This window comes from Schistocerca americana, chromosome 3 (genome assembly GCF_021461395.2).
Source record: "Schistocerca americana isolate TAMUIC-IGC-003095 chromosome 3, iqSchAmer2.1, whole genome shotgun sequence".
In the NCBI taxonomy this organism is placed as follows: Eukaryota; Metazoa; Arthropoda; class Insecta; order Orthoptera; family Acrididae; genus Schistocerca; species Schistocerca americana.
The window spans coordinates 596,318,160-596,337,600 of NC_060121.1; the positions used below are offsets into that span (position 1 = coordinate 596,318,160).

Below are 19,441 nucleotides of genomic sequence, written 5' to 3' on the forward strand. Positions count from 1 at the left end.
ACGACACAAAACTAGCGTCAGCGGGAAGTCGGTGAAGTCGCCATTGGAGCCATAAGCCAGGAATAACGACACGCGAATCACTCGCACACCATGCAGCATGCACCACAACGCTCGGCTGAGGGACCGGATAGCCCAGTCGGTAGAGCGCTGAACCTTCAACCAAAGGGTCCCGGGTTCAAGCCCCCGTCCAGGCGAAAATTAATACACTGTCGTAACGGCCAAATGTGCTGGCAACGAAAGCGCTACAGAAACGAGTGAGGCCATATCGTGTTCTGCCATCGGATTGCTTGCAAAGCAGCAGTTTCACTTGTCGAGACCACGCCTCTGCGACCGGCAGTCGTGGCCGAGTGGTTAAGGCGTCTGACTAGAAATCAGATTCCCTCTGGGAGCGTAGGTTCGAGTCCTACCGACTGCGTTTCTTTTTTGTGTCAAGAGGTGGAGAACATCTCCAACGGAACCGTGAAATGAGCGAATACGTGGGAAACACTGCATTCGAGACGCTTGTAAATTTTACAATTGTCCAGTGAGTGTCGACAAAACACGTAGCTCCTCTGCTGTAATATATGAGACGTACAAACTGCTGCAATTTGACTTTACATCGTGTGTCAGCTTCCTTCGATAGCCTGTTACGAGCCTAGCGTGATGAGTTTATAGACAGCAGTCAGACGACGTTTAAATAATAACAGCTCCACGCAACGATTACCCAACAGTAAAGGACATGAGGCAATGTGTCAGTATGCGTAGTGGGAGGGGTGACCACGTGATGTGAGCCCGGATAGCTCAGTCGGTAGAGCATTAGGCTTTTAACCTAAGGGTCCAGGGTTCAAGTCCCTGTTCGGGCGGAAATTTTAATACTTTGGTAGCCGCACGTGTAGTAGCGGAATAAGCACTACGGAAAAGAATGCATCTACGCCGTTTCCTGGCACTGCAGTGCTTTAAACGGTACCAGTTGCATGTGTCGGGAGGGTCTTGCGCTACTGGCAGTCGTGGCCGAGTGGTTAAGGCGTCTGACTCGAAATCAGATTCTCTGTGGGAGTGTAGGTTCGAATCCTACCGGCTGCGTGCGATTTTGCGTAAAAAAACGGGCAGAAATTTTCGCACACATGTGACATGCGTGGGTGAAAGCGGATCCAAACCTGTGACACCATTCTCAACAAGACGGAAATTTATTTTTTAAGAATACTGTTTCGCGACGGCCGCTGCCTGTTGTGGCTACCGGTTCACCTCGCAAGGACGCTAGTACTGCAGAAATCAGTCGCAGGCCCACGAACGCGCCACCGTCATTTTGTCGCGTCGTCGCCGTCTTTGTGAGTACACAGGTGTGCTTGAAAGTGTTGGACACAGCGAGCATTCATTTCTTTCTAAGAAGCGCAATTCAGTTCATTCGAGTGTGGCAAAAGCAGTGGTGCAGCGTTTCTTTTCTTAAGATCTCGCAGCTGCTTGCAAGTATGGCCATCGTTTAAGACGACACAAAACTAGCGTCAGCGGTGCGTCAGTGGGAAGTCGGTGAAGTCGCCATTGGAGCCATAAGCCAGGAATAACGACACGCGAATCACTCGCACACCATGCAGCATGCACCACAACGCTCGGCTGAGGGACCGGATAGCCCAGTCGGTAGAGCGCTGAACCTTCAACCAAAGGGTCCCGGGTTCAAGCCCCCGTCCAGGCGAAAATTAATACACTGTCGTAACGGCCAAATGTGCTGGCAACGAAAGCGCTACAGAAACGAGTGAGGCCATATCGTGTTCTGCCATCGGATTGCTTGCAAAGCAGCAGTTGCACTTGTCGAGACCACGCCTCTCCGACCGGCAGTCGTGGCCGAGTGGTTAAGGCGTCTGACTAGAAATCAGATTCCCTCTGGGAGCGTAGGTTCGAGTCCTACCGACTGCGTTTCTTTTTTGTGTCAAGAGGTGGAGAACATCTCCAACGGAACCGTGAAATGAGCGAATACGTGGGAAACACTGCATTCGAGACGCTTGTAAATTTTACAATTGTCCAGTGAGTGTCGACAAAACACGTAGCTCCTCTGCTGTAATATATGAGACGTACAAACTGCTGCAATTTGACTTTACATCGTGTGTCAGCTTCCTTCGATAGCCTGTTACGAGCCTAGCGTGATGAGTTTATAGACAGCAGTCAGACGACGTTTAAATAATAACAGCTCCACGCAACGATTACCCAACAGTAAAGGACATGAGGCAATGTGTCAGTATGCGTAGTGGGAGGGGTGACCACGTGATGTGAGCCCGGATAGCTCAGTCGGTAGAGCATTAGGCTTTTAACCTAAGGGTCCAGGGTTCAAGTCCCTGTTCGGGCGGAAATTTTAATACTTTGGTAGCCGCACGTGTAGTAGCGGTGTAAGCACTACGGAAAAGAATGCATCTACGCCGTTTCCTGGCACTGCAGTGCTTTAAACGGTACCAGTTGCATGTGTCGGGAGGGTCTTGTGCTACTGGCAGTCGCGGCCGAGTGGTTGCGGCGAGCGGACGTGCCCGTCGCGAGCTCCGCTAGCAGCTGTGTTTACATCGTTGGTCGCCGTGGTTTGCAGCGGCCTGGTGTCTATACTCAGCGTGTTTCTTCTCTTTTTGTAAGTTTTTCAAGGATTTATTGTGGAAAATGGTGTCGTACAACCGGTCCAATACTATTCAGTTGTTGTTTGATCGCGAATTTCCGCGTCCCACGGCTTTTGAAATACATCATTGGATCCGATCGGAATTGCAAATAGACCCAGCTTTGCTTGACGGTGTTCATTTAGACTTTATTGTTAATTCCGTGTTCTTGAAACTCCTTGATAGTGAACTATGTGAGCGTTTGGTGGCCGTCAATGGCGGGGTTCGGAAGTTTAAACATGCTGATGGGACTATTAGTGACGTGCAGGTTCTACATGCCGGTTATGGTGTACGAAATGTGAAGGTTTTCCATCTGCCTTTTGAAGTGCCCTTGGATGAAATTCGCCGTGCATTAAGTTTATTTGGGACTATCTTTGCTGTCACTAAAGATTATTGGTCGTCCGCGTATGTTTATCAATGTGATAACGGCGTCCGTACTGTGCGGATGGACTTAAAGAAACATATTCCGTCCTTCGTTATCATAGGCGGCCATAGGGCTTTCATCTCCTACACCGGCCAACCCCCAACGTGTTCTCTCTGTCATTCTGCTGAACATATGCGGAATTCTTGTCCCCGTCGGCGCCCAGTGCAGTTGCCCCTAGACAACTCAGGTAGTTACGCAGGTGCCCTTCTTAGAGGTTCTCCGCCACCGGCTTACTCGTTAGTTCGTGAACCGGTTGTAGCGGGTATGTCTATTCTTTCTAGTGAACCTGTTGTTTCACATACGCCTGTTGTTGACAATGTCCCTGACGTTAGCACTGAATGTCGTCCGACCAACCGTTCTGCTCCGTTGCAGGAGACGACTTCCGTGACTTCACTTGTTAATGAACGTGTTCAGAGCATTCCGGAATCAGGTGCTCTTACTGTCGCCGTTTGCGACACCGCGCCTGCCTCAACGGTTCTACAGTGTCAAACGTCCTCCCCATGTGATGTTGCTACTTCAGTGCCTGTTGTGTCGGACATCCCTGCTGGGGATTGTGCACTTACTGCCACTCCTGACAAGGTCGCGGACTCCAACCCATCCCCCAGTAACATTACTGCTCCAGCGAATACCTTGCACCTTTCTCCGCCTCACGCGGAGAACTTGGTTATGGATGTAGAACAGCACTCTGTTGCCTCCGTACGGAACGTAAAGACCAAGTTGCAGGATACTGACTTTGCCACGCAACGAGAAAAACGTGTGCGAGAACAAAGTCGGAAACTTAAGGGTATGCTAGGAAAGGGTACCGGCGGCCGGGAAATTTCGCCCCCTTCGAAAAAGATTAGTACTGACACGGAATCTCGTAAACAGCGCAATTCGCAGACTCGCGCGTCACAGAAAACCGCGTCGGGTGACCCTACCGGCGGCAGTCTGTCGGACGGAGACACGACCAATCCTACGCCGCTCTCCTGGGCGGACGATGAAGACATGTAACTGCCACGGTACCCTGCTTTCCGTCTGCGGTGCGCCTGCACCTTGCCGGTGACTCCCTTTCCAAAAATTTATCTGTGTGCCCTACACCCATGCGTCCTGTAGCCACATGGTTAAAATAGCCACGTTAAATATCAACTGTATTGCGGCTCCTCAGAAATTGCAAGTCTTGGCAAATTTTATCCAACATTGTCGGTTTGATTTTATTTTTCTGCAGGAAGTGAGCGTTGTGTGCCTTGATGTTTTAACGGGGTATTCCGCCATTTATAATGTCGACCCGGAAGCTCGGTGTGGTACCGCTATTTTATATAAGTCTGCAGAAGAGCCCACGCGCGTCCAACGACTACCGACCGGCAGGGGGATCTCGTGCGTTATCGGAGGCCTGCAACTAGTTAACATTTACGCTCCGTCTGGCACTAGTTTCAAGAGGGCGAGAGCGAGATTTTTCATCGAAGATGTACCCACCTTGATTGGTAGCCCGACGCTGCCCGTCGTGTTGGGGGGCGATTTTAATTGCGTGGTCGCGGACAGTGATCAGTTTCCTACGGCTCATAAGTGCGTTGACCTTGATCGTCTGATTGCAAGCTTCCAGTTAGCCGATGTGTGGCGTGTTCTCTATCCTCAACAGCAAGTTTTTACGTATTTCTATCGGAATGGGGCTAGTAGACTTGATAGGTTCTATGTGTCGACCTACATAGCAGATCACCTAATCCGTGTTGACGTTGCCCCTGTCTGTTTTTCCGATCACTGCGCCTTCTTCTGTGACCTTCGCGCGCCGCAACTCCACCAGTTACGTCGATCTCGGGTGTGGAAGTTTAACGTGACCCATGTCCGTGCCCCCTCGTTGCGTCGGCAGATTCACGATACGCTCTCTTCTTGCGGCGAAAAGCTGGCTAACTATGCCTCGGTTGTCAATTGGTGGGTTCACCTGGCCAAACCGTCCATCCGTGCTGTTTTAAAGTGTTTTAGCGCCGAAGCTGCGCTGTGGAAACATAGAACCACTGAATTTTATTATCAGATTTTAAAAGATGCCGTCTCTCTACCAGATATTGTTGATGAGCAATTTATGCTTCAGTTAAAGGCTGTGAAAGCTCAAATTTTTAAATTGCAAGCCCAAGATTTTCGGGGCTCCTTACTTCGAAGCCGCTGTGTAGGGACGTTTGATGAGTCACCGACTATTCACCATATCGAAAGAGAGCGGAGACGGGGTGCTACTAAATTTATTCGGTGTCTTAGACTGGAGACTGGGGAGCGACTCACCACGGAGAGGGACATTCGTGCGCATATTTTTGCCCATTTTAGTGCCGCGTTCCAACGTAGCGACCATGATAGGGCGGCCGCACATGTCCTCATGGGTGAAATGCGGAACCTGCTTACACGTGAGGACAATGACACCCTCCTTTCCGCCATCACGACGGAGGACATGAGCGATGCACTCAGTTCGTCTGCTCGAAACAAGTCCCCAGGCCCTGACGGAATTCCTTTAGAATTCTACCTCGAGTTCTGGGATCTCTTAGAACCTATCCTCACAAAGGTCGCAAATGAATTGTTAAGTGACCTTCCGTGTCCGGCAGAGTTCCTAGAGGGTATAGTCGTTCTTCTCCCTAAGACCGCTGGGGCTGACAAAGTTGAAAACTTTCGCCCGATCACGCTGTTGAACAGTGACTACAAGCTTTTCAGCAAATGCGTCGCAACCAGGCTGCACACTGTGATGCGAAAAATCATTAGCCCTTTCCAAATGTGCGCTGTGACAGGGAGGGGTATCCTTGCCGCCGTGAGCACGTATAGGGACGTCGTGGCTCACACTGCTGTCACACGGACTCCAGGGGCGATTCTCTCGATTGACTTTAGGAAGGCTTTTGATAGGATTAACCACGATTACCTCTTTGCCTTGTTAGGTCACATCGGCTTTCATATGAACTTTGTCTCCGCTCTTGAAAATGTCCTAACGAGAGCGTCTTCTCGCATTCTGATAAATGGCACTCTTTCCGCTCCCTTTCGGATTGCAAGGTCTGTGCGGCAGGGATGTCCCCTCTCTATGTCCCTCTTTGTTATCGCTCTTGATCCCCTCCTCCGCCGGATTGGGCGCACTGTCAGTGGGATCGATGTAGAGGGTGTACGGGCGTCGTGCTTAGCGTACGCCGACGATGTCGGCGTCTTTATACGACAAGAAAAGGACATCCCTTTAGTTAAACCTGTGTTCAGTCTTTTTGCGCAGGCTACAGGTGCGGAACTGAACCCGCATAAAACAGTGCTACTCCCAATAGGTGCCTGTTGCAACTATGCTGCCGATTCGTGGTACACCATAGCTGCCTCCCACATGTTGCTCGGCATTCAATTCTTTGCTTGCCCCATAAAGATGGCCGCTCATAACTGGCGCCGTATTTCCACGACTGTCAAGGGTCTCATGGTTCGTCACGCCACCCGGAAATTACATCTTCTACAGCGTGTTGAGTTGATAAATGTTCACATCCTGGCTAAAGCGTGGTATGTGGCTCAAGTGCTCAACGTCCCACCTCCGTTGGCACGCACGATCAGCCAAGCTGCACACTGGCTGCTGTGGCGTGGCCATATTTTCAAGGTGAAACTTGCCACATGTACCCAGCCTCCGTCTCGCGGAGGACTCGGTCTCGTAGATGTCAGAAAGAAATGTTCTGCCCTGCTAGTCAACAGAATTGCCACCATTGTCGAGAACAGCCCCCACAGTACGACGGCTGCCCTCTTCCGCGCCCATGAGCCCCTTTCTGACAGTGCACCGATCAATGTCTCGCGGATACCTTACAAGCTTGCTGTATTCAGAGATTTTTTTTTGTCCCGCAGTTATCATGTTTCACTAGCTCGCGACCGCAGGACGCGGTCTGCCACCTCTTTGTATCGTGAGATGATTGGTTTGTCACCACCGAATAACTTAGTCCGTCAATGTCCCCACAACAACTGGGTTCTTGTTTGGCAAAACGTCAGCAATAAGTTGTTACCGACGGAAGTGCGAAGCACGTGGTATACCGTCATCACTCGCACTGTGACCACCAACGACCGACTGGCGACTATTCACCTAATTCCGTCCTCTAAGTGCGAGTACTGTGACGAACGGGGTACACTTGAGCATCGGTTTCTTTGCAGAACCACACGAGATGTGTGGGCTATTTCCTGCGACATGCTCGCACTCATTAACAGGACTGACAAGCGGTCCTTTTCCCCGCTAACGGCTGTCATCCCCGACATTAAACCCTTTCCGCAATCTAAGCGAAATGCTACAGTGTGGATCTTAGGGCATACCACCTACGCTATATTTGCCAAAAATATAATTGATCCAGTCGACTACTTGTTTTATCTGTGGGAGCGCCATGAAACGCTCCGGAGAACAGCCTCATATCAGAGATGCTTTCAGCGCTTTCTGCAAATCCCCATTGAACAGCAATTTCGGAAAGTCTTCAATCTGGCACCGACTGTTTTCCAACCTTAATGACGACGTCGATCATGGTCCTGCAATGTGAACAGATGTAATAGCGTGTTGTAGTTACGAAAGAACTCAGAAACAGAAAACTGCACAACAAACTAGAAACACATTGAAATGACAAATAATGGAATACGGCATTATTTTCTTTCTTCCTTTCCTTTGACTGTTTTCATAACTTTCCTTTTTCCTTTCTTTGCGATTGGAACGCACTTTCGTTTTATTTCGAGTGTGCTTTTTTACTCCCTTTCGAGAGCTTAGTCTTCCTTTCTTTCAATATGTCTTTCGCTTTCTTCTTTCCTACGGGGATCGCTTGCTTTAAAGTTCTATGTTGCCAATTTGCTCGCTTCTTTACGTGAAGACAGCACACTCAAAATCTTCCACTCCTTTTACATTCCTTTCCAAGAGAGGTGTTTTGTTTGTAGTTGCCAAATTATGTGCCATTTCATTATCTTTTTTCCGTTCTGGGGAAATAGAATTTGCTCATTTTTCTCTCAGGTTCGTTACTTAATTTCATGTCCCGGCAGAGTTGCGGGCTTCTAAGTTCTTCGTGTTTTATTTTTCTTTTCCCACTGCACTCCTTGTCGTTCTCTTCCAGCAGGAAACGCTGCCTTTCTATAGTTTTGGGGCGATGATTTCGTTTCCTTTATGGCTCCAATTACTTCTTTCCTCTTTCCCCAGCCAATGAGCTACCATGTTAAGTTCCCCACTCTTTACCACGCCAGTCGGCAAATAATAAATCAAAAACAAACAAACGAATATTTAAAACAATTTAAAAGTAAAAATTTAAAATAAATCCACTTCAGTAGCCAAAAACAAAAAAAAACAAAAAACAAAAAAAAAATCAAAAAAAAAAATAAAAACAACACAAAACCAGTTACCTACGCTAACTCAGGAGGCGACTGAGTGACGGGTCTGGGGGGGACATTGTGGCCAGGCCTCGGGACATTCGACCCCTGCCCTCTTTGCCTCTGCCTGCCTGTTGCTCTCGTTGCATCCATTAAAAAAGAAAAAAAAAATTAAACAAAATAAAAATAAAAAAAAAAAAACTAAAAAAAAAAAAAAAAGTCCTACCGACTGCGTTTCTTTTTTGTGTCAAGAGGTGGAGAACATCTCCATAAAAAAAAAAAAAAAAAAAAAAAAAAAATCCTACCGGCTGCGTGCGATTTTGCGTAAAAAAACGAGCAGAAATTTTCGCACACATGTGACATGCGTGGGTGAAAGCGGATCCAAACCTGTGACACCATTCTCAACAAGACGGAAATTTATTTTTTAAGAATACTGTTTCGCGACGGCCGCTGCCTGTTGTGGCTACCGGTTCACCTCGCAAGGACGCTAGTACTGCAGAAATCAGTCGCAGGCCCACGAACGCGCCACCGTCATTTTGTCGCGTCGTCGCCGTCTTTGTGAGTACACAGGTGTGCTTGAAAGTGTTGGACACAGCGAGCATTCATTTCTTTCTAAGAAGCGCAATTCAGTTCATTCGAGTGTGGCAAAAGCAGTGGTGCAGCGTTTCTTTTCTTAAGATATCGCAGCTGCTTGCAAGTATGGCCATCGTTTAAGACGACACAAAACTAGCGTCAGCGGTGCGTCAGTGGGAAGTCGGTGAAGTCGCCATTGGAGCCATAAGCCAGGAATAACGACACGCGAATCACTCGCACACCATGCAGCATGCACCACAACGCTCGGCTGAGGGACCGGATAGCCCAGTCGGTAGAGCGCTGAACCTTCAACCAAAGGGTCCCGGGTTCAAGCCCCCGTCCAGGCGAAAATTAATACACTGTCGTAACGGCCAAATGTGCTGGCAACGAAAGCGCTACAGAAACGAGTGAGGCCATATCGTGTTCTGCCATCGGATTGCTTGCAAAGCAGCAGTTTCACTTGTCGAGACCACGCCTCTGCGACCGGCAGTCGTGGCCGAGTGGTTAAGGCGTCTGACTAGAAATCAGATTCCCTCTGGGAGCGTAGGTTCGAGTCCTACCGACTGCGTTTCTTTTTTGTGTCAAGAGGTGGAGAACATCTCCAACGGAACCGTGAAATGAGCGAATACGTGGGAAACACTGCATTCGAGACGCTTGTAAATTTTACAATTGTCCAGTGAGTGTCGACAAAACACGTAGCTCCTCTGCTGTAATATATGAGACGTACAAACTGCTGCAATTTGACTTTACATCGTGTGTCAGCTTCCTTCGATAGCCTGTTACGAGCCTAGCGTGATGAGTTTATAGACAGCAGTCAGACGACGTTTAAATAATAACAGCTCCACGCAACGATTACCCAACAGTAAAGGACATGAGGCAATGTGTCAGTATGCGTAGTGGGAGGGGTGACCACGTGATGTGAGCCCGGATAGCTCAGTCGGTAGAGCATTAGGCTTTTAACCTAAGGGTCCAGGGTTCAAGTCCCTGTTCGGGCGGAAATTTTAATACTTTGGTAGCCGCACGTGTAGTAGCAGAATAAGCACTACGGAAAAGAATGCATCTACGCCGTTTCCTGGCACTGCAGTGCTTTAAACGGTACCAGTTGCATGTGTCGGGAGGGTCTTGCGCTACTGGCAGTCGTGGCCGAGTGGTTAAGGCGTCTGACTCGAAATCAGATTCTCTGTGGGAGTGTAGGTTCGAATCCTACCGGCTGCGTGCGATTTTGCGTAAAAAAACGGGCAGAAATTTTCGCACACATGTGACATGCGTGGGTGAAAGCGGATCCAAACCTGTGACACCATTCTCAACAAGACGGAAATTTATTTTTTAAGAATACTGTTTCGCGACGGCCGCTGCCTGTTGTGGCTACCGGTTCACCTCGCAAGGACGCTAGTACTGCAGAAATCAGTCGCAGGCCCACGAACGCGCCACCGTCATTTTGTCGCGTCGTCGCCGTCTTTGTGAGTACACAGGTGTGCTTGAAAGTGTTGGACACAGCGAGCATTCATTTCTTTCTAAGAAGCGCAATTCAGTTCATTCGAGTGTGGCAAAAGCAGTGGTGCAGCGTTTCTTTTCTTAAGATATCGCAGCTGCTTGCAAGTATGGCCATCGTTTAAGACGACACAAAACTAGCGTCAGCGGTGCGTCAGTGGGAAGTCGGTGAAGTCGCCATTGGAGCCATAAGCCAGGAATAACGACACGCGAATCACTCGCACACCATGCAGCATGCACCACAACGCTCGGCTGAGGGACCGGATAGCCCAGTCGGTAGAGCGCTGAACCTTCAACCAAAGGGTCCCGGGTTCAAGCCCCCGTCCAGGCGAAAATTAATACACTGTCGTAACGGCCAAATGTGCTGGCAACGAAAGCGCTACAGAAACGAGTGAGGCCATATCGTGTTCTGCCATCGGATTGCTTGCAAAGCAGCAGTTGCACTTGTCGAGACCACGCCTCTCCGACCGGCAGTCGTGGCCGAGTGGTTAAGGCGTCTGACTAGAAATCAGATTCCCTCTGGGAGCGTAGGTTCGAGTCCTACCGACTGCGTTTCTTTTTTGTGTCAAGAGGTGGAGAACATCTCCAACGGAACCGTGAAATGAGCGAATACGTGGGAAACACTGCATTCGAGACGCTTGTAAATTTTACAATTGTCCAGTGAGTGTCGACAAAACACGTAGCTCCTCTGCTGTAATATATGAGACGTACAAACTGCTGCAATTTGACTTTACATCGTGTGTCAGCTTCCTTCGATAGCCTGTTACGAGCCTAGCGTGATGAGTTTATAGACAGCAGTCAGACGACGTTTAAATAATAACAGCTCCACGCAACGATTACCCAACAGTAAAGGACATGAGGCAATGTGTCAGTATGCGTAGTGGGAGGGGTGACCACGTGATGTGAGCCCGGATAGCTCAGTCGGTAGAGCATTAGGCTTTTAACCTAAGGGTCCAGGGTTCAAGTCCCTGTTCGGGCGGAAATTTTAATACTTTGGTAGCCGCACGTGTAGTAGCGGTGTAAGCACTACGGAAAAGAATGCATCTACGCCGTTTCCTGGCACTGCAGTGCTTTAAACGGTACCAGTTGCATGTGTCGGGAGGGTCTTGTGCTACTGGCAGTCGCGGCCGAGTGGTTGCGGCGAGCGGACGTGCCCGTCGCGAGCTCCGCTAGCAGCTGTGTTTACATCGTTGGTCGCCGTGGTTTGCAGCGGCCTGGTGTCTATACTCAGCGTGTTTCTTCTCTTTTTGTAAGTTTTTCAAGGATTTATTGTGGAAAATGGTGTCGTACAACCGGTCCAATACTATTCAGTTGTTGTTTGATCGCGAATTTCCGCGTCCCACGGCTTTTGAAATACATCATTGGATCCGATCGGAATTGCAAATAGACCCAGCTTTGCTTGACGGTGTTCATTTAGACTTTATTGTTAATTCCGTGTTCTTGAAACTCCTTGATAGTGAACTATGTGAGCGTTTGGTGGCCGTCAATGGCGGGGTTCGGAAGTTTAAACATGCTGATGGGACTATTAGTGACGTGCAGGTTCTACATGCCGGTTATGGTGTACGAAATGTGAAGGTTTTCCATCTGCCTTTTGAAGTGCCCTTGGATGAAATTCGCCGTGCATTAAGTTTATTTGGGACTATCTTTGCTGTCACTAAAGATTATTGGTCGTCCGCGTATGTTTATCAATGTGATAACGGCGTCCGTACTGTGCGGATGGACTTAAAGAAACATATTCCGTCCTTCGTTATCATAGGCGGCCATAGGGCTTTCATCTCCTACACCGGCCAACCCCCAACGTGTTCTCTCTGTCATTCTGCTGAACATATGCGGAATTCTTGTCCCCGTCGGCGCCCAGTGCAGTTGCCCCTAGACAACTCAGGTAGTTACGCAGGTGCCCTTCTTAGAGGTTCTCCGCCACCGGCTTACTCGTTAGTTCGTGAACCGGTTGTAGCGGGTATGTCTATTCTTTCTAGTGAACCTGTTGTTTCACATACGCCTGTTGTTGACAATGTCCCTGACGTTAGCACTGAATGTCGTCCGACCAACCGTTCTGCTCCGTTGCAGGAGACGACTTCCGTGACTTCACTTGTTAATGAACGTGTTCAGAGCATTCCGGAATCAGGTGCTCTTACTGTCGCCGTTTGCGACACCGCGCCTGCCTCAACGGTTCTACAGTGTCAAACGTCCTCCCCATGTGATGTTGCTACTTCAGTGCCTGTTGTGTCGGACATCCCTGCTGGGGATTGTGCACTTACTGCCACTCCTGACAAGGTCGCGGACTCCAACCCATCCCCCAGTAACATTACTGCTCCAGCGAATACCTTGCACCTTTCTCCGCCTCACGCGGAGAACTTGGTTATGGATGTAGAACAGCACTCTGTTGCCTCCGTACGGAACGTAAAGACCAAGTTGCAGGATACTGACTTTGCCACGCAACGAGAAAAACGTGTGCGAGAACAAAGTCGGAAACTTAAGGGTATGCTAGGAAAGGGTACCGGCGGCCGGGAAATTTCGCCCCCTTCGAAAAAGATTAGTACTGACACGGAATCTCGTAAACAGCGCAATTCGCAGACTCGCGCGTCACAGAAAACCGCGTCGGGTGACCCTACCGGCGGCAGTCTGTCGGACGGAGACACGACCAATCCTACGCCGCTCTCCTGGGCGGACGATGAAGACATGTAACTGCCACGGTACCCTGCTTTCCGTCTGCGGTGCGCCTGCACCTTGCCGGTGACTCCCTTTCCAAAAATTTATCTGTGTGCCCTACACCCATGCGTCCTGTAGCCACATGGTTAAAATAGCCACGTTAAATATCAACTGTATTGCGGCTCCTCAGAAATTGCAAGTCTTGGCAAATTTTATCCAACATTGTCGGTTTGATTTTATTTTTCTGCAGGAAGTGAGCGTTGTGTGCCTTGATGTTTTAACGGGGTATTCCGCCATTTATAATGTCGACCCGGAAGCTCGGTGTGGTACCGCTATTTTATATAAGTCTGCAGAAGAGCCCACGCGCGTCCAACGACTACCGACCGGCAGGGGGATCTCGTGCGTTATCGGAGGCCTGCAACTAGTTAACATTTACGCTCCGTCTGGCACTAGTTTCAAGAGGGCGAGAGCGAGATTTTTCATCGAAGATGTACCCACCTTGATTGGTAGCCCGACGCTGCCCGTCGTGTTGGGGGGCGATTTTAATTGCGTGGTCGCGGACAGTGATCAGTTTCCTACGGCTCATAAGTGCGTTGACCTTGATCGTCTGATTGCAAGCTTCCAGTTAGCCGATGTGTGGCGTGTTCTCTATCCTCAACAGCAAGTTTTTACGTATTTCTATCGGAATGGGGCTAGTAGACTTGATAGGTTCTATGTGTCGACCTACATAGCAGATCACCTAATCCGTGTTGACGTTGCCCCTGTCTGTTTTTCCGATCACTGCGCCTTCTTCTGTGACCTTCGCGCGCCGCAACTCCACCAGTTACGTCGATCTCGGGTGTGGAAGTTTAACGTGACCCATGTCCGTGCCCCCTCGTTGCGTCGGCAGATTCACGATACGCTCTCTTCTTGCGGCGAAAAGCTGGCTAACTATGCCTCGGTTGTCAATTGGTGGGTTCACCTGGCCAAACCGTCCATCCGTGCTGTTTTAAAGTGTTTTAGCGCCGAAGCTGCGCTGTGGAAACATAGAACCACTGAATTTTATTATCAGATTTTAAAAGATGCCGTCTCTCTACCAGATATTGTTGATGAGCAATTTATGCTTCAGTTAAAGGCTGTGAAAGCTCAAATTTTTAAATTGCAAGCCCAAGATTTTCGGGGCTCCTTACTTCGAAGCCGCTGTGTAGGGACGTTTGATGAGTCACCGACTATTCACCATATCGAAAGAGAGCGGAGACGGGGTGCTACTAAATTTATTCGGTGTCTTAGACTGGAGACTGGGGAGCGACTCACCACGGAGAGGGACATTCGTGCGCATATTTTTGCCCATTTTAGTGCCGCGTTCCAACGTAGCGACCATGATAGGGCGGCCGCACATGTCCTCATGGGTGAAATGCGGAACCTGCTTACACGTGAGGACAATGACACCCTCCTTTCCGCCATCACGACGGAGGACATGAGCGATGCACTCAGTTCGTCTGCTCGAAACAAGTCCCCAGGCCCTGACGGAATTCCTTTAGAATTCTACCTCGAGTTCTGGGATCTCTTAGAACCTATCCTCACAAAGGTCGCAAATGAATTGTTAAGTGACCTTCCGTGTCCGGCAGAGTTCCTAGAGGGTATAGTCGTTCTTCTCCCTAAGACCGCTGGGGCTGACAAAGTTGAAAACTTTCGCCCGATCACGCTGTTGAACAGTGACTACAAGCTTTTCAGCAAATGCGTCGCAACCAGGCTGCACACTGTGATGCGAAAAATCATTAGCCCTTTCCAAATGTGCGCTGTGACAGGGAGGGGTATCCTTGCCGCCGTGAGCACGTATAGGGACGTCGTGGCTCACACTGCTGTCACACGGACTCCAGGGGCGATTCTCTCGATTGACTTTAGGAAGGCTTTTGATAGGATTAACCACGATTACCTCTTTGCCTTGTTAGGTCACATCGGCTTTCATATGAACTTTGTCTCCGCTCTTGAAAATGTCCTAACGAGAGCGTCTTCTCGCATTCTGATAAATGGCACTCTTTCCGCTCCCTTTCGGATTGCAAGGTCTGTGCGGCAGGGATGTCCCCTCTCTATGTCCCTCTTTGTTATCGCTCTTGATCCCCTCCTCCGCCGGATTGGGCGCACTGTCAGTGGGATCGATGTAGAGGGTGTACGGGCGTCGTGCTTAGCGTACGCCGACGATGTCGGCGTCTTTATACGACAAGAAAAGGACATCCCTTTAGTTAAACCTGTGTTCAGTCTTTTTGCGCAGGCTACAGGTGCGGAACTGAACCCGCATAAAACAGTGCTACTCCCAATAGGTGCCTGTTGCAACTATGCTGCCGATTCGTGGTACACCATAGCTGCCTCCCACATGTTGCTCGGCATTCAATTCTTTGCTTGCCCCATAAAGATGGCCGCTCATAACTGGCGCCGTATTTCCACGACTGTCAAGGGTCTCATGGTTCGTCACGCCACCCGGAAATTACATCTTCTACAGCGTGTTGAGTTGATAAATGTTCACATCCTGGCTAAAGCGTGGTATGTGGCTCAAGTGCTCAACGTCCCACCTCCGTTGGCACGCACGATCAGCCAAGCTGCACACTGGCTGCTGTGGCGTGGCCATATTTTCAAGGTGAAACTTGCCACATGTACCCAGCCTCCGTCTCGCGGAGGACTCGGTCTCGTAGATGTCAGAAAGAAATGTTCTGCCCTGCTAGTCAACAGAATTGCCACCATTGTCGAGAACAGCCCCCACAGTACGACGGCTGCCCTCTTCCGCGCCCATGAGCCCCTTTCTGACAGTGCACCGATCAATGTCTCGCGGATACCTTACAAGCTTGCTGTATTCAGAGATTTTTTTTTGTCCCGCAGTTATCATGTTTCACTAGCTCGCGACCGCAGGACGCGGTCTGCCACCTCTTTGTATCGTGAGATGATTGGTTTGTCACCACCGAATAACTTAGTCCGTCAATGTCCCCACAACAACTGGGTTCTTGTTTGGCAAAACGTCAGCAATAAGTTGTTACCGACGGAAGTGCGAAGCACGTGGTATACCGTCATCACTCGCACTGTGACCACCAACGACCGACTGGCGACTATTCACCTAATTCCGTCCTCTAAGTGCGAGTACTGTGACGAACGGGGTACACTTGAGCATCGGTTTCTTTGCAGAACCACACGAGATGTGTGGGCTATTTCCTGCGACATGCTCGCACTCATTAACAGGACTGACAAGCGGTCCTTTTCCCCGCTAACGGCTGTCATCCCCGACATTAAACCCTTTCCGCAATCTAAGCGAAATGCTACAGTGTGGATCTTAGGGCATACCACCTACGCTATATTTGCCAAAAATATAATTGATCCAGTCGACTACTTGTTTTATCTGTGGGAGCGCCATGAAACGCTCCGGAGAACAGCCTCATATCAGAGATGCTTTCAGCGCTTTCTGCAAATCCCCATTGAACAGCAATTTCGGAAAGTCTTCAATCTGGCACCGACTGTTTTCCAACCTTAATGACGACGTCGATCATGGTCCTGCAATGTGAACAGATGTAATAGCGTGTTGTAGTTACGAAAGAACTCAGAAACAGAAAACTGCACAACAAACTAGAAACACATTGAAATGACAAATAATGGAATACGGCATTATTTTCTTTCTTCCTTTCCTTTGACTGTTTTCATAACTTTCCTTTTTCCTTTCTTTGCGATTGGAACGCACTTTCGTTTTATTTCGAGTGTGCTTTTTTACTCCCTTTCGAGAGCTTAGTCTTCCTTTCTTTCAATATGTCTTTCGCTTTCTTCTTTCCTACGGGGATCGCTTGCTTTAAAGTTCTATGTTGCCAATTTGCTCGCTTCTTTACGTGAAGACAGCACACTCAAAATCTTCCACTCCTTTTACATTCCTTTCCAAGAGAGGTGTTTTGTTTGTAGTTGCCAAATTATGTGCCATTTCATTATCTTTTTTCCGTTCTGGGGAAATAGAATTTGCTCATTTTTCTCTCAGGTTCGTTACTTAATTTCATGTCCCGGCAGAGTTGCGGGCTTCTAAGTTCTTCGTGTTTTATTTTTCTTTTCCCACTGCACTCCTTGTCGTTCTCTTCCAGCAGGAAACGCTGCCTTTCTATAGTTTTGGGGCGATGATTTCGTTTCCTTTATGGCTCCAATTACTTCTTTCCTCTTTCCCCAGCCAATGAGCTACCATGTTAAGTTCCCCACTCTTTACCACGCCAGTCGGCAAATAATAAATCAAAAACAAACAAACGAATATTTAAAACAATTTAAAAGTAAAAATTTAAAATAAATCCACTTCAGTAGCCAAAAACAAAAAAAAACAAAAAACAAAAAAAAAATCAAAAAAAAAAAATAAAAACAACACAAAACCAGTTACCTACGCTAACTCAGGAGGCGACTGAGTGACGGGTCTGGGGGGGACATTGTGGCCAGGCCTCGGGACATTCGACCCCTGCCCTCTTTGCCTCTGCCTGCCTGTTGCTCTCGTTGCATCCATTAAAAAAGAAAAAAAAAAATTAAACAAAATAAAAATAAAAAAAAAAAAACTAAAAAAAAAAAAAAAAGTCCTACCGACTGCGTTTCTTTTTTGTGTCAAGAGGTGGAGAACATCTCCATAAAAAAAAAAAAAAAAAAAAAAAAATCCTACCGGCTGCGTGCGATTTTGCGTAAAAAAACGAGCAGAAATTTTCGCACACATGTGACATGCGTGGGTGAAAGCGGATCCAAACCTGTGACACCATTCTCAACAAGACGGAAATTTATTTTTTAAGAATACTGTTTCGCGACGGCCGCTGCCTGTTGTGGCTACCGGTTCACCTCGCAAGGACGCTAGTACTGCAGAAATCAGTCGCAGGCCCACGAACGCGCCACCGTCATTTTGTCGCGTCGTCGCCGTCTTTGTGAGTACACAGGTGTGCTTGAAAGTGTTGGACACAGCGAGCATTCATTTCTTTCTAAGAAGCGCAATTCAGTTCATTCGAGTGTGGCAAAAGCAGTGGTGCAGCGTTTCTTTTCTTAAGATATCGCAGCTGCTTGCAAGTATGGCCATCGTTTAAGACGACACAAAACTAGCGTCAGCGGTGCGTCAGTGGGAAGTCGGTGAAGTCGCCATTGGAGCCATAAGCCAGGAATAACGACACGCGAATCACTCGCACACCATGCAGCATGCACCACAACGCTCGGCTGAGGGACCGGATAGCCCAGTCGGTAGAGCGCTGAACCTTCAACCAAAGGGTCCCGGGTTCAAGCCCCCGTCCAGGCGAAAATTAATACACTGTCGTAACGGCCAAATGTGCTGGCAACGAAAGCGCTACAGAAACGAGTGAGGCCATATCGTGTTCTGCCATCGGATTGCTTGCAAAGCAGCAGTTTCACTTGTCGAGACCACGCCTCTGCGACCGGCAGTCGTGGCCGAGTGGTTAAGGCGTCTGACTAGAAATCAGATTCCCTCTGGGAGCGTAGGTTCGAGTCCTACCGACTGCGTTTCTTTTTTGTGTCAAGAGGTGGAGAACATCTCCAACGGAACCGTGAAATGAGCGAATACGTGGGAAACACTGCATTCGAGACGCTTGTAAATTTTACAATTGTCCAGTGAGTGTCGACAAAACACGTAGCTCCTCTGCTGTAATATATGAGACGTACAAACTGCTGCAATTTGACTTTACATCGTGTGTCAGCTTCCTTCGATAGCCTGTTACGAGCCTAGCGTGATGAGTTTATAGACAGCAGTCAGACGACGTTTAAATAATAACAGCTCCACGCAACGATTACCCAACAGTAAAGGACATGAGGCAATGTGTCAGTATGCGTAGTGGGAGGGGTGACCACGTGATGTGAGCCCGGATAGCTCAGTCGGTAGAGCATTAGGCTTTTAACCTAAGGGTCCAGGGTTCAAGTCCCTGTTCGGGCGGAAATTTTAATACTTTGGTAGCCGCACGTGTAGTAGCGGAATAAGCACTACGGAAAAGAATGCATCTACGCCGTTTCCTGGCACTGCAGTGCTTTAAACGGTACCAGTTGCATGTGTCGGGAGGGTGTTGCGCTACTGGCAGTCGTGGCCGAGTGGTTAAGGCGTCTGACTCGAAATCAGATTCTCTGTGGGAGTGTAGGTTCGAATCCTACCGGCTGCGTGCGATTTTGCGTAAAAAAACGGGCAGAAATTTTCGCACACATGTGACATGCGTGGGTGAAAGCGGATCCAAACCTGTGACACCATTCTCAACAAGACGGAAATTTATTTTTTAAGAATACTGTTTCGCGACGGCCGCTGCCTGTTGTGGCTACCGGTTCACCTCGCAAGGACGCTAGTACTGCAGAAATCAGTCGCAGGCCCACGAACGCGCCACCGTCATTTTGTCGCGTCGTCGCCGTCTTTGTGAGTACACAGGTGTGCTTGAAAGTGTTGGACACAGCG

The 19,441-nt window shown here is 48.9% G+C and overlaps 13 non-coding genes across 13 annotated transcripts; all 13 read left to right on the forward strand.

Annotated features, from left to right (window-relative positions):
- Positions 1-333: 333 nt before the first annotated feature.
- On the forward strand, positions 334-415 carry Trnas-aga. Its single transcript has one exon. It is a non-coding gene; the product is annotated as a tRNA-Ser (tRNA).
- Positions 416-769: 354 nt separating this feature from the next.
- Trnak-uuu lies at positions 770-842 on the forward strand. The gene has a single exon. It is a non-coding gene; the product is annotated as a tRNA-Lys (tRNA).
- A 138-nt stretch (positions 843-980) lies between these two features.
- On the forward strand, positions 981-1,062 carry Trnas-cga. Its single transcript has one exon. It is a non-coding gene; the product is annotated as a tRNA-Ser (tRNA).
- Positions 1,063-1,808: 746 nt separating this feature from the next.
- Positions 1,809-1,890, forward strand: Trnas-aga. Its single transcript has one exon. It is a non-coding gene; the product is annotated as a tRNA-Ser (tRNA).
- A 354-nt stretch (positions 1,891-2,244) lies between these two features.
- Trnak-uuu lies at positions 2,245-2,317 on the forward strand. Its single transcript has one exon. It is a non-coding gene; the product is annotated as a tRNA-Lys (tRNA).
- A 7,064-nt stretch (positions 2,318-9,381) lies between these two features.
- Trnas-aga lies at positions 9,382-9,463 on the forward strand. The gene has a single exon. It is a non-coding gene; the product is annotated as a tRNA-Ser (tRNA).
- A 354-nt stretch (positions 9,464-9,817) lies between these two features.
- Positions 9,818-9,890, forward strand: Trnak-uuu. Its single transcript has one exon. It is a non-coding gene; the product is annotated as a tRNA-Lys (tRNA).
- Positions 9,891-10,028: 138 nt separating this feature from the next.
- Trnas-cga lies at positions 10,029-10,110 on the forward strand. The gene has a single exon. It is a non-coding gene; the product is annotated as a tRNA-Ser (tRNA).
- Positions 10,111-10,856: 746 nt separating this feature from the next.
- Trnas-aga lies at positions 10,857-10,938 on the forward strand. The gene has a single exon. It is a non-coding gene; the product is annotated as a tRNA-Ser (tRNA).
- A 354-nt stretch (positions 10,939-11,292) lies between these two features.
- Positions 11,293-11,365, forward strand: Trnak-uuu. Its single transcript has one exon. It is a non-coding gene; the product is annotated as a tRNA-Lys (tRNA).
- A 7,063-nt stretch (positions 11,366-18,428) lies between these two features.
- On the forward strand, positions 18,429-18,510 carry Trnas-aga. The gene has a single exon. It is a non-coding gene; the product is annotated as a tRNA-Ser (tRNA).
- A 354-nt stretch (positions 18,511-18,864) lies between these two features.
- Positions 18,865-18,937, forward strand: Trnak-uuu. Its single transcript has one exon. It is a non-coding gene; the product is annotated as a tRNA-Lys (tRNA).
- A 138-nt stretch (positions 18,938-19,075) lies between these two features.
- Trnas-cga lies at positions 19,076-19,157 on the forward strand. The gene has a single exon. It is a non-coding gene; the product is annotated as a tRNA-Ser (tRNA).
- Positions 19,158-19,441: the final 284 nt, after the last annotated feature.